The sequence below is a fragment of the Wyeomyia smithii genome, chromosome 2 (assembly GCF_029784165.1).
Source record: "Wyeomyia smithii strain HCP4-BCI-WySm-NY-G18 chromosome 2, ASM2978416v1, whole genome shotgun sequence".
Lineage (NCBI taxonomy): Eukaryota > Metazoa > Arthropoda > Insecta > Diptera > Culicidae > Wyeomyia > Wyeomyia smithii.
In genome coordinates this window covers 82,588,350-82,600,361 of record NC_073695.1, presented here as the reverse complement: position 1 = coordinate 82,600,361, position 12,012 = coordinate 82,588,350, and the positions used below count along the sequence as shown (strand labels likewise).

Sequence of the window (12,012 nt, the reverse complement as noted above, 5' to 3'; positions counted from 1 at the left end):
TAAATTAATCGAAACGCTGAGCAAATACAACAAAAACAAGATTTGTCAAATTAAATTCTATCATTTCTACAGCAATTAGTTTTCCAACCAAGGTGTCGCTCCTATATTCATCTCATCACTCTTATTCGTCTAATTCACCGGCACATTGAAATGGCAAAATTTAGTGTGAAATTTATAACGCCAGATTTGTACAATGAATACAGTGATATTGATCGAAACCTGAATGTATATCATACACAAAAAGCATGAAAAACTGTTGTTAAACTTTATCGAAAAATCTCAATCTTTAACTTCTGATAAACACTACCAATACTTTATAAGTGTAGCGATTCAGAGCTTAATCGAACTTAATCGAAAGTTGCGCTGATTTCGCACAATATTGATGTGGTTTCACACCATCCAACTTTTGCGTGTATGGTCTAATAGTTTCTAGATAAAGTTACAACCACTGATATCGCTTATGGAATATAACCGAAATTGGTATCTCATAGTGGAAAAAGATAATAAAATATGTGCCTTTAGTTTAAACGATACTTTATCAAGTAAGACACTATACATAACAGGCACCGTTGAATGTTATTTTGTATTGTCCCGTGTCAGCTACATCGTTTGGATGAAGTCTTAAACACAATGCTATCAAAACATAATACGATAAAACGCAACTGACATCGATTGCTTGTACGCAATGCAGTTCCGCACTCCCTTACTACGACTTACGGCAATGCAGCTGTTAAACATATTACTCCCCTGTTACACTCGTTAGAAACAATGTGAATTGTTTTACTATCAATGGCGTTGTACAATTGATATACGAATGTTGATTTGGTTACATTAAAAAAACTATTTTAATAAAAGTTATTTCATTGCCAATATTCAACAAACAAAGACCAAACATTTCTCGCAATGCATTCTATCGAATGTTAGTCGTCACATTCTTTCGTCCCTACTCGTGTGGATACACAAACCTCCATGTGTTAATAGTGTTCAGTTCGAGATCTACCATTTTCGAAATAACATGACATTTCACTCCGAACAGCGCATTTCGTTCAATAAGTGCAGTAAAATAAACAGTAATTATATAATTCCAGGAAATTATCATAGCAGAAACGATATCAAGTTTTTTCGATTTTCAATTTGGCATACCAGCTTATTGAAACCAGTTACTTTCGGTTATGCAAGCGGGTTTCATGAATTTCATGTGGAATTTTCTCCTGCAATTATTTAACATGTTAAACATTTATCGAAGCTTTTCAAAACACACAGTTATCACTTATGATTTAAAAATGTTACCGTGTTCCGGCTTTTAGCAGACTTGCCATATCAAAAACCGATATTTCAAATATATTTCTGCTGTCGGCTTTCTTATACGCGTTCCAGATCTCTGGAAATCCAATCATCTCAAAACAAGTTTAAGTAGGTAATTATTATACGGAAAATCCCCATCACGCGTAGTTTTTTTTACGCGACGTGCAACAACTAAAGGATTACACTGTTGACCAGGTGCACTCCAAAAATGAAAAATTATACTATTCAACCATTCCTGTGAATTTAGTGTCCCAAGCCATTATCGTTTTTTTCAGAGACTTAAATGAGTTTCCTCGTAAACATAACGTTAAAGTGACGAACCCGGCGACTAATTTCTATATGACACTCTCACATAAGTTGCGTGTTTTGGTAACGGCTAGGAGCACTAAAATTCATAGGAATGGTTGAATAGCTATAATATTTCCTTTTTTTTCTGTTTAAGCTTTTGAAATGCACTTTTCTTTCAATTTGTCGACCAGTGACTATTATCTCAGTCTTTGCGAAGCCGGCAATTCTGATTAGTGATTGGTGATTGACATCGGTGCAGATAGAGTTTGGATTGAGAGCCTTCCAGAACGGCAGACGGACCAGGAGATATGATTTCACGAAGCGTTTGATTCAATTTCGCTAGCAACATTGATTAAATAAAAAAAACCCTAGACAGAACATAGATAGAGAAAATCGTCTTATACTTATACTTTTTCAGACTGCTCACAATACCAAAGAATTATTAAATATTTAACCATCACTGTGAATTTTGGTGCCCCTAGCCATTTAAGTTACGCGACAAAAGCTCTCACCCACTCCAACGCGAACGTTAATCGTGCGTCTCCTTTCACTGTTGAATCGGTGGAGATGTTAAGTTAATTATTCGACAGCCTTCTAGGAAACGAGCTTAGCGGGAAATTTGAATCTAGAGCTCGATAGTAATATTGTACAGAGAAACTTCCTTTTATAAAGCTGTTTATATGATGGAGCGCACATTTTTCTGTAATCACAAACTAGGGTGACTCAAATTTTCGATGAAATCTAACATCTAACTTTCTTATACTTGCAGATAGAGTTAAAGAATGTTCTACAATGTTGTAGCCCCGTCAATTTTGCGTAACTTTAGTTCCGGTGCCCCTAGTCATTTTAGTTCAACGATAAAAGCTCGCACCCACTCCAACGCGAACGGTAATCGTGCGCCTCCTTTTATTATTGAATCGGTGGAGACGCCAAGTACATTGTTAAGGCGAACGAGTTTGGGTTTTTTTTTTCCTGTATGGACTTCCTCACTGCGACCAGAATCGTAGATCTATTGTGAGATATGCCCGGGTGTCTGCTGTATCCCGCACTTCTGTTAATAGCAATACCACTATTGAGAAGTGGCATGCTTATTATTATTGTTCATCAGTGCTTGTGTGTAATGTGCTACTTTTTCTTTACACGCTTACTGTTCTACTATACCGATACTCGTTCCTCTTGCCAAATATCACCAATTATAATTCCCTGGAGAAGTTTCGTCGTGCGTCCTTCTGGCCAGTTTTATTGATAAGAGGGTCTTTTTTTTTTTGTTAAGAGGAAGTCACGCAAAGGTATTGTAGATTTCAGCGTAAAGGAAGGGTAACTGGTGGGGAGCCTGAGAATGAACCCATGCTTAAGTCCTTATTTGACATCGGATGGCCTGGTTCTACTAAGATTCGAACCCACGACCATCCGCTTGACCAGGCCGACTCTGTAACCTTGCGGCTACGCAGCTCCCCGAGTTTGGGGGTTAATTTGGATCTAGAGCGCGATAGTAATATTCTACAGAAAAACTTTCTTCTATAAAGTTGTTACATATGATTAGGCGGTTATTTTTAAGTTATCACAAATTAGAAATACCAACATTCTCTGCTAAATCAGATATCTAACTTTCGTATAAGAAGAATATGCTGATATGCCCACCATGTTCATATATTGGACAAAAATTGGATTAGATAGATAATAGTCTCAATTTCTCTTTTTAACATAATTGCACAAAAAGCAGAAAACATTTATTTCAACTAAGCTTAAATATTTTTCTGCTGGATGCACGATTATATTCAACGTTCGGGTTTGCTGCTGTTGAAGAATCGACATAGTCTCCCATAATTGCCTCGTTGCGCTTTTATTTTCCTGGCGAAAACGTTCGTGTTTTTCTGAATATTTTAGAACTTACTAAGATGAGAACAGAATATGAAGTTTCAAAGACATTCTACAATTCATCTTTTGAGAATTGTGTACCAGCGTCTCTACCACATTTGTAATAAACCAATGCCTTATGATTGCAAAGAAAATTTTCGCTTACCGACTTAAAACTTTTCCAAACATGATTTTACGTTTCGTTTAGTATTTAAAAAAAAACTGTATCATTTAGCATTGCACGAATTTGAGGTTCTGTAGAATATACCATCTGTTACCTGTCCTGATGTTGATCTTGGAAACATTTGCTGTAAGTATTGCAAAGCGGGAGATTTAGCTCCTAAAGCTTTCACAAATTGCTTCATTAAACTTAGTTTAGGGTGTAATATATTTTATAAAGCAACTATGACGTGTTTTTGACGTCATGCTGCCCTGAAGACTATTTTTTTAAAAATGATTATTCTCGTATATGCTTTTCCAGCAACAAAAGAAACATGGAAAGTTTGTATTACCGCTTTGCTTTAAAAATGTAATCATCTTAATATCTCCAATGACTTTCCATTTATATTTATTGTATTTTAGTGAACCCACAAATGTTGGTCACCCTAATTTGTGATAACATAAAAATAACCACCGCATGATATGTAACAACTTTGTAGAAAAAAGTTTTTCTCTAGAATATTTCTATCGAGTTCTAAATCCAAATTTGCCCCTAAACTCGTTCCCTTGCACGATGTATTTGGCGTCTCCACCGATTCAATAGTGAAACGAGGCGCACGATTAACGTTCGCGTTCGAGTGGGTGGGAGCTTTTGTCGCGTGACTGAAATAGCTAGAGTCACTAAAAATTACAGGAATGAGTAAACAAGTATGATCTTTCTTTTTTTTTCAGTTTAAGCATCCGTAGTTTTCTTGTTGTGATTTAGAAAAATAGCTCTATATCGTTTATTTTGGAAGATAGAAAAACACTTTTTTCAGTAAAGTTATGCGAAATTGACGGGGCTACAACTTTATAGAACATCGTTTAACTCTATCTGCAGAGATAAGAAATTTACATGCTGGATTTCATCGAAAATTTTCGTCAATCTAAGTTGTGATAACAGAAAAATGTGCGCTCCGTCATATGCAACAACTTTGTAGAAGAAAGTTCTTCTCTACAATATTACTATCGAGTTCTAGATCAAATTCTCTCCCTAAGTTCGTTCCCTAGCAGGCTGTCGAATAATTACCTTGCGTCTCCACCGGTTCAACAGTGAAAGGATGCGCACGATTAATGTTCGCGTTGCACAATATGGAAGGTCTCTGAAATAAAGTCGGATAAAACCTAAAAGTCTTTTTTAAATGATTGAAAATTGCATATTATTACAATTTTGGTGTGATAACTCATTTCTGATGTGATGTAAGAAAATGTTGAAAATAGAAATTTACGCACCTAAAGTGCCGTTAGGCCTATTTCATGATCAGATAAATTTTTCTCTAATCATGCTTAAAATTTTTGTCGCGTAACTGAAATGGCTAAGGGCACTAAATTTCACAGGGATGATTATATAGCTATAATCTTTCATTTTTTCTAGTTTGAGCTTATATTCACATTTTTTTCTCTTCAATTAACCAGTAAAATCATATCCCAATAGCATTTGATATCTCTTATGGTTATATCACATGATATCCATTTTCTAAAATCTTTGGTTGCGAGATATTCCAAATTAAGATTTAGAAAATCTGTAAGTTATTCGTAAATCTCTAGTTAAAACCAAAAGTTTTTAGAAGAAGAAATTTAATCAGTATCATAAAATTAACTCTTTAACTGCGAGAATATTGGAATCTCTGCTAAATGACTCGTCTAGTACCGACCACTTTTATTGGAATGAAATATTACAAACGATTTTTTCTAATAATACGAAAAGTTGAAATTTACTGTAAAAAAAACTACATCCAGAACGTTTTTCATTTTACTAAAACAATTTCTACGAAAAACAAGCGTATACAAACCGCCATTCATTATGACGGTTAGTTTACGGCAGACGATAGATAGGAGAAAGTTTCAAATTATTCATCCAGAGCTAATCCATACCAAAGAATCTGAAAACCATCTGATCATTTTTAATTTGAATCAAACTCTGCATGCAGAAAGTTAATCATCACAAGCTTCCTGATTGTGCATAGGAATACAATTATTCTTCAAAAACGTTAGAATCAAAATAAAACTTGTAAACTTAATCTCGAAAAAAAAAATGTCACATTATTCTATTTTGATTTTTTTACCAAAACTTTTGTTATCGTTTTAAGTTTCTTTGAAAATAAAAATAGAAAAAATAAAATTACAGAGCATCATCATTTCCCTACAATACGACAACAATATCGCATGCTAGCCTGGGGGGCTAATGCGGTCTTGATCAACTAGATTAGTTGAGAGAGTTCATTATCGATATTGTTTTCGACACAATTCGCATGTTGTAGGATAAGTACAACGATAATATGTAAAAAAAATTACAACGATACACCGTGCTCCAGTGCTGAGTCGAGAAAGATTCCAGCTCGAAGATATCCTCGACCTGATCGGGAATAGAACACGATATCACAACCGTGTGGGAGAGCTAGTCGACCGACATCGCTAACCACTGAACCACGGGGACCACATCTCAGCTACGATATTTTGAATGAAGCCTATGACAAAATACATACACTATTTTGGATAATTACTCTTAAGTCTAAATGTACATTTTGACACACACTCCTAAAATTTGGAACATTTCCAGTGTCCGTTGGCCAGTTCTCAAGTAAAACTATCAAACTAGGTTTTCTAGTTAAATGAAACCGGTTTTGTAAAATTTGATTCAATTTGCTTGAAGTTCTAGACTAAAATGAAATTAGACTAAGGATGAGAAAAAAAATATCAGATTACTATATTATATTAGATAAAAAAGATCTCTTTAGGTATATATAAAAATGGAGTTTTGTCTGTCTGTCTGATCCATACAGACTCCAACTATAGACTACTAAACCTATCGACACGAACATTTGTATGTAGGGGTTTCTGGGGCCGAAAAAGGTTTCTTTGATAGTTTGAGACTCCTCCCTCCTCTGGAAGGGAGGGCCCACATATGAATGAAACACAATCTTTTGCATAACTCGACAATTAATCAAGCAAATAAAGTCAAACTTGGCACGTTAATGTATAAGGAAGCAAGAAATATTTCTGTGGTAAATCGACACCCCTCAACAATCATAAACTAATAAAGTGAATGGATCCAAATTCGGCCAAAAGGCACATTTCAGTGTCCTCTCTGCAAGTGGCCTCGGCGTGATTCCCTCCGCCTTTGCTGCAGCGTGCCTTGTTGCAACAGTAGGTGGCTGTATGACTCAACTGCTTGCAGTTTTGGCAGTGCATGACCCGCGGCACAAACAGGCGTACAGGTAGATGAACCCTATCCAAATGGATGTAGTTCGGCAGCGCGGATCTGGCAAATGTCACTCGAAAGGACTCCGAAGGAAAGAATTTATTCTTCTCCTCTTCGATGGATACTGAATGCAATTGCTTGCAATCCAGTACCTTTACACTTTGCATCAGGGGGTTCTTGAAACAGTCAACCCCGCAACGCAAAATGTCTTCGACAGCAAGTTTCCCTTCGATAACCACACCGTCGATTTCTACATCCTTGGCAGGGATGTACACGCGATACTCTCTCGTGAAGAGCTCGTGGCAAGCAATTGCATTTGCTTGCTTCAAGCTATTCACGACAACTCGCAGTTTGTTCGGTCTCACCTTCGTAATTTCAGTGACGTCCGAAAAATCTTTTGCCAGGTCCTTGCCGATTTGCAAAATGTTCAATGGCTTTTGAATGGGGAATAAAAAAGCTGATCTGTTGGCGAGAAATGGATCAATGCAGTTGTTCATAGGGCCAGAACCGTTTGGTGGGATCTCAGAATGTGCCCTCAGAATGGAACTTAAGAAGTGGGAAAAATCAATGATAGAAAACATTTGGAAAAACAATAATTCAGCTCGACAATCGAAAAAATTTATTGCACCCCAAAAAACAGTAACCCAGCGATTGCTCAGTATCTCAAAAACAGACTTATGTACCTTCAGTGGCCTTGTAACGGGACACTGTCCAAGTAAATATTACTTTAAACAGATAGGTAAATTGCAAAATGATGCCCGTCGCTTTTGTAGAAAAAAGATAAAAAAACCTCGGAACATTTATTATGTGACTGTAAAGCACTCTTTCAAAAGAGAAAGCAATTTTTTGATAAACACTTAATACAACCATCAGATATCTGGATGACTTCTCCCAATAAGGCAGTGAACTTTATTCGTTCAATAATACCTTATTGGGACGATGCCTATATTCAACAAGTGGAAACCATTCAACCTAATAGTGGTACGTCACCCCGATGAGACCTCATATCAAATAGGGGCCCGCCACAAAAGATCAAATCTCTGGTCGCAGTGGAAAATGTACCCAACAGGAAAAAAATTGCTTTTTGATGGGCCTGAAAAAAACAACGTAAGGACCGCCAGCGGCATCTGTGTAAGCTTCTACCCGTACCGGGACCTTCGGTACTGGACTAGGTACAGGGGAAGGTAGAGGAGAACTGATGGAGGAGATATCAATCTCTTCCCCATTTGTTCCAACATCCAGAAATAATCCCACCTGCATGTTGTCCATTATTCGCGGGAGCGTTTCGTTGGAACCAAACTCGGCGTGTAGAGGTTTTCGGGGGAAAGAAATGTTTCTATGGTGGTTTGACACCCTTTGCTTCTCTGGAAAGGGTGGCTTCAATATAAATGAACCACAACTTTTTGCATGACTCCAGGATTAATCAAGCAAATGGAACCAAATTTGGCATGTGAAAATTTTTGGTGGCAAAAATATTTTCATGGTTGTTTGACACCCCTTCATCTTCTGGGAGGGCGAGGTCCCATACAAATAAAACACAAATTTCTGCACAACTCAAGTACCAATCAAGCAAATTGAAACAAATTTTGCATGAAAAGATTTTCAAGAGCGAAAAATACTTTCATAATAATTCGACACCCCTCTCTTTTCAGAAAGGGAGTACCATACATATGAAGAACAAATTTCTGCACAACTCTAGAAATAATCGAGCGAATGGCATCAAATTTGACATGTGAAAGTTTATGGGGGTGGAAAGTGTCTCTATTATGGTTTGACACCCCTTCCTACTTTGGAAGAAGGGGGGTAGGAGCTAGAAAACAGCCGAAAGTGACCAAGTGACCAAGTGACCAACCTCAGACACAATTTTGAATTCCAAAATGGTGACTTCCGGTTTCTGAAAACAGCTAAAAGCGACCAAATACTACCTACACAGTATGGCTATTCTCGTAATTGTGACGGTGCAGAGAATTCAAATATCGACCTCAGGCACCATTTTGAATTCTAAGACGGCGACTTCCGGTTTCTGGAAAACAACCAAAATTTATCAATTACCACGCAATACGGAAATTTTCGGAACCAGAATGTTGCACAGAAGCAAGGAATTGTCTCCGGACATCATTTTGAATTCTAAGATGGCGACTTCCACTTTTTAGAAAACAGCCGAAAGTGACCGAGCACCACCCAATAAGCGTATTTCCGTAGCCATGACGATGCATCAACACAAAAAATAAACCTCATATACCATTTTGAATTCTAAGATGGCGGCTCCGGTTTCCGGTGTTTGGAAAATAGCCAACAGTGGTCAACTACTATCAAAAATGGGTGTTTCCGTAATCGTAATGCACAAAGGCCACAAAAATCGACCTCAGACACCATTTTGTATTCTATAATAGTGGCTGGAAAACAGCCCAAGCAGACCGATTACAACCCAAAATGGTTATTTTCGGAACCAGAATGACGCTCAGAGGCCAGAAATAAACTCCACATGCTTTTTTGAAATCCAGGATAGTGACTTCCGGTTTCTGGAAAACAGCCAAAAATGGCTGAATACCACCCAATGTGGGTATATCCGGATGATGCCCAGAGGTCAGATATTAACTTCACATGTCATTTTGAAATTCAAAATGACGGCTTCCTGTGTCCGTAAAACAACCGAAAGTTACCAAATATGGTAAACCCATCTCGGACACCGTTATGAATTGTAGGATGGTGAACTCCGATTACTGGAAAACAGCCAAAAATGACTGAATACCATCCGATATAGTTATTTCCGGTATCAGGTTGATGGCCAGAGGCCAGAAATCCAAGCTCACAACTTTTTTTTTCTGGAAATCAGCTGCGAATGACCGAATGTAAGTATTTTTTTAATCGAGGTGATGTACAAAAGCTGAAAGGCAAGGATGTTTATATTCCAATAAAACCAATCATTTCAAACGATTTCTCTTTTGAGTTCGAACGTATCCAATGGCCGATTCTATGCACTTGCGAACTATAAACCAATCGGAAGGTAATTCTTTGGATGTAGGAGAAATCAATTTAGATTGTTTGAAATCTTTAAAATAAAGAAAAAAATAGGTGGAACGAAGTTCGACAGCTAGTATACCTATGAAAACTAATTAAAGGTCACTATTTTTACGTGGTTTAGTTATCTCAACTTGCTAACTGAATTATAAGTAACCTTAGTGAAGACCGGGTCCCAAGCTCAGTGAGAATCTTGGTCCTATACTAGTTGTGAAGGGCTTCGGTAATCGTCTATTTTCTCATATTGGGAGGCGTATAACTGCTTCTTATTCAGAGCGGACGACTGACCCATGCAATGCGGCGATCGCCAACTACATGTATCCTTGGTGGCGGCCCTAGTATGGCAATATGCTGAAAGTAAACTGCTTCGAATAATTCAAAAGTGAATACGGATCGAAACAATCGGCACCGATCCAAGCGAATCTATATCAGGTCTCTGGAGATAATCCCGATTTTGGAAGTACTCATATGAGGTGGATTTTGGTCAACTTACAATGTTTTTCCGGGAGCCGGAAGTTACTATAATGAATTTACAAAATGGCGTCTGGTGTTGATTTTCGATTTCTTTCCGGAAGGACCATTTTGAGGGCATATCACCAGAGCACCCAAAACCTAGCAAATGGCCTATGAAATTAATTTTATGAACTTAAAAATCGTTAATTGTTAGATTCAGTTCAAATATTCATATAATTGTTCAGTGTCGGAAAGAATCTCCGATAAACTGGATATCTGGACATGAGAGAATTCTTCTAGGGCACCGCTGACACTGATTAGAAAGTAGATAAGATCTGAATCTGAATCTTTCAGTGCTAAAAATATCGAAATAGAATAAAAACTTCAAATTTTACAAGAATTTTAATTTGTAGGCACCTAAGTCAAGCACGAAACGGTTTAACCGTTTTTTATCCGAAAAGTTCACATAACACGAATTCTCATTCAAAAATCCTAGCACAATGAACAGGGCAATCTTGAGGATTTCGTTTTCAGCATTTTCTATAGAGGACGTCCACAATTCTACTGTAAGGAGTTCTAGTAATTCCGATGGGTGCTCACTACGCGATTCTCATTCAAGAATCTTGAGGATTTTTTTTCAAGGTTTTTCAGGGTGTGAATCTATGTGAATCGCAACTGTTTGTCAGTTCTACTCCATCAATGAGTACGAGCAATCCGTACCCTGTGCACAGCAATCGGGACCAGCCACAAAAGACAATCAGTAAGACTGTCGCAGTGGCATTTCAGTACCCAGTGCCCTTCAGGCATACATTGGAAAAAAATGTGTTTGTCCGGGAACTCTGAGCTTCGAACGGAAGTAGAAATGCGATCAGAATGGATGTTCTGTCAGTGAACAGGATCACAAGCGTGTCATGAAAGCGTTCAAGCTGAATCCCAATGCATTGGTCAGCGATGTTACCAAAAAGTTCATTCTATCCAAATCTTTCGTTCAGACGGCCAGAGAGAGACAGTATACGTACAAAGTACAGAGGCTCAAATCGTGACGAACAGCAAAATACAGTGCGAAAGTCACGGGCCCAAAATCTGTACTCCCAGATGCTGACAAAGCCTCATTGTCTCACCGTGCATGATGAGTCTTACGTCAAGGCGGACTCCCGGCGGCATCCGAGGCTACTGTTTTCTACGTCTAGCAGAAGTTTGATGTTCCGGAAAAACTGAGGAAGCAGCAATTTTCGAAGGTTACCAAGAAATACATGATTAAGCAAGTCATCATACGGCTAAGGTAGTGCGCCGGTCGTGACTACCGGGACTGTAAGCGGGAAGATCTGTCTCAATGAGAGTCTACAGAAATGTCTGCTTCCTCTGTTGACGATTTTCTGGCCGGATCTAGTTCCGTGCCACTATTCAAGTTATATACTTGAGTGGTACGAAGCCAACGGGGTCAAATCTGAGGAAGACATGAAAAAAGTGGTCAGCCGTACAGAGGAAGCTGTAGCGAGATGCTGTACAGAAGCTAGTGAGTGGATTTAAGTGTAAGGTGCGAGCGTACGGTTATGGTATTCAAGTTGAATGAAATAAATTTTACCAATTCCCGCAGAGACCAGTTCACTATTCACATGATGGTATTTAAAACGATTAAAGTCATATTTTTTGGAAGCCCGTGTAGAATTAGTAAAGAAAATATTACT

At 38.0% G+C, this 12,012-nt stretch overlaps 1 protein-coding gene across 11 annotated transcripts in view; it reads right to left on the bottom strand.

Moving 5' to 3' along the window:
• LOC129724848 (uncharacterized) overlaps nt 1-12,012 on the bottom strand; it is a 74,173-nt gene that overhangs the window by 45,570 nt on the left and 16,591 nt on the right. The gene's annotated exons all lie outside the window — the stretch shown is intronic.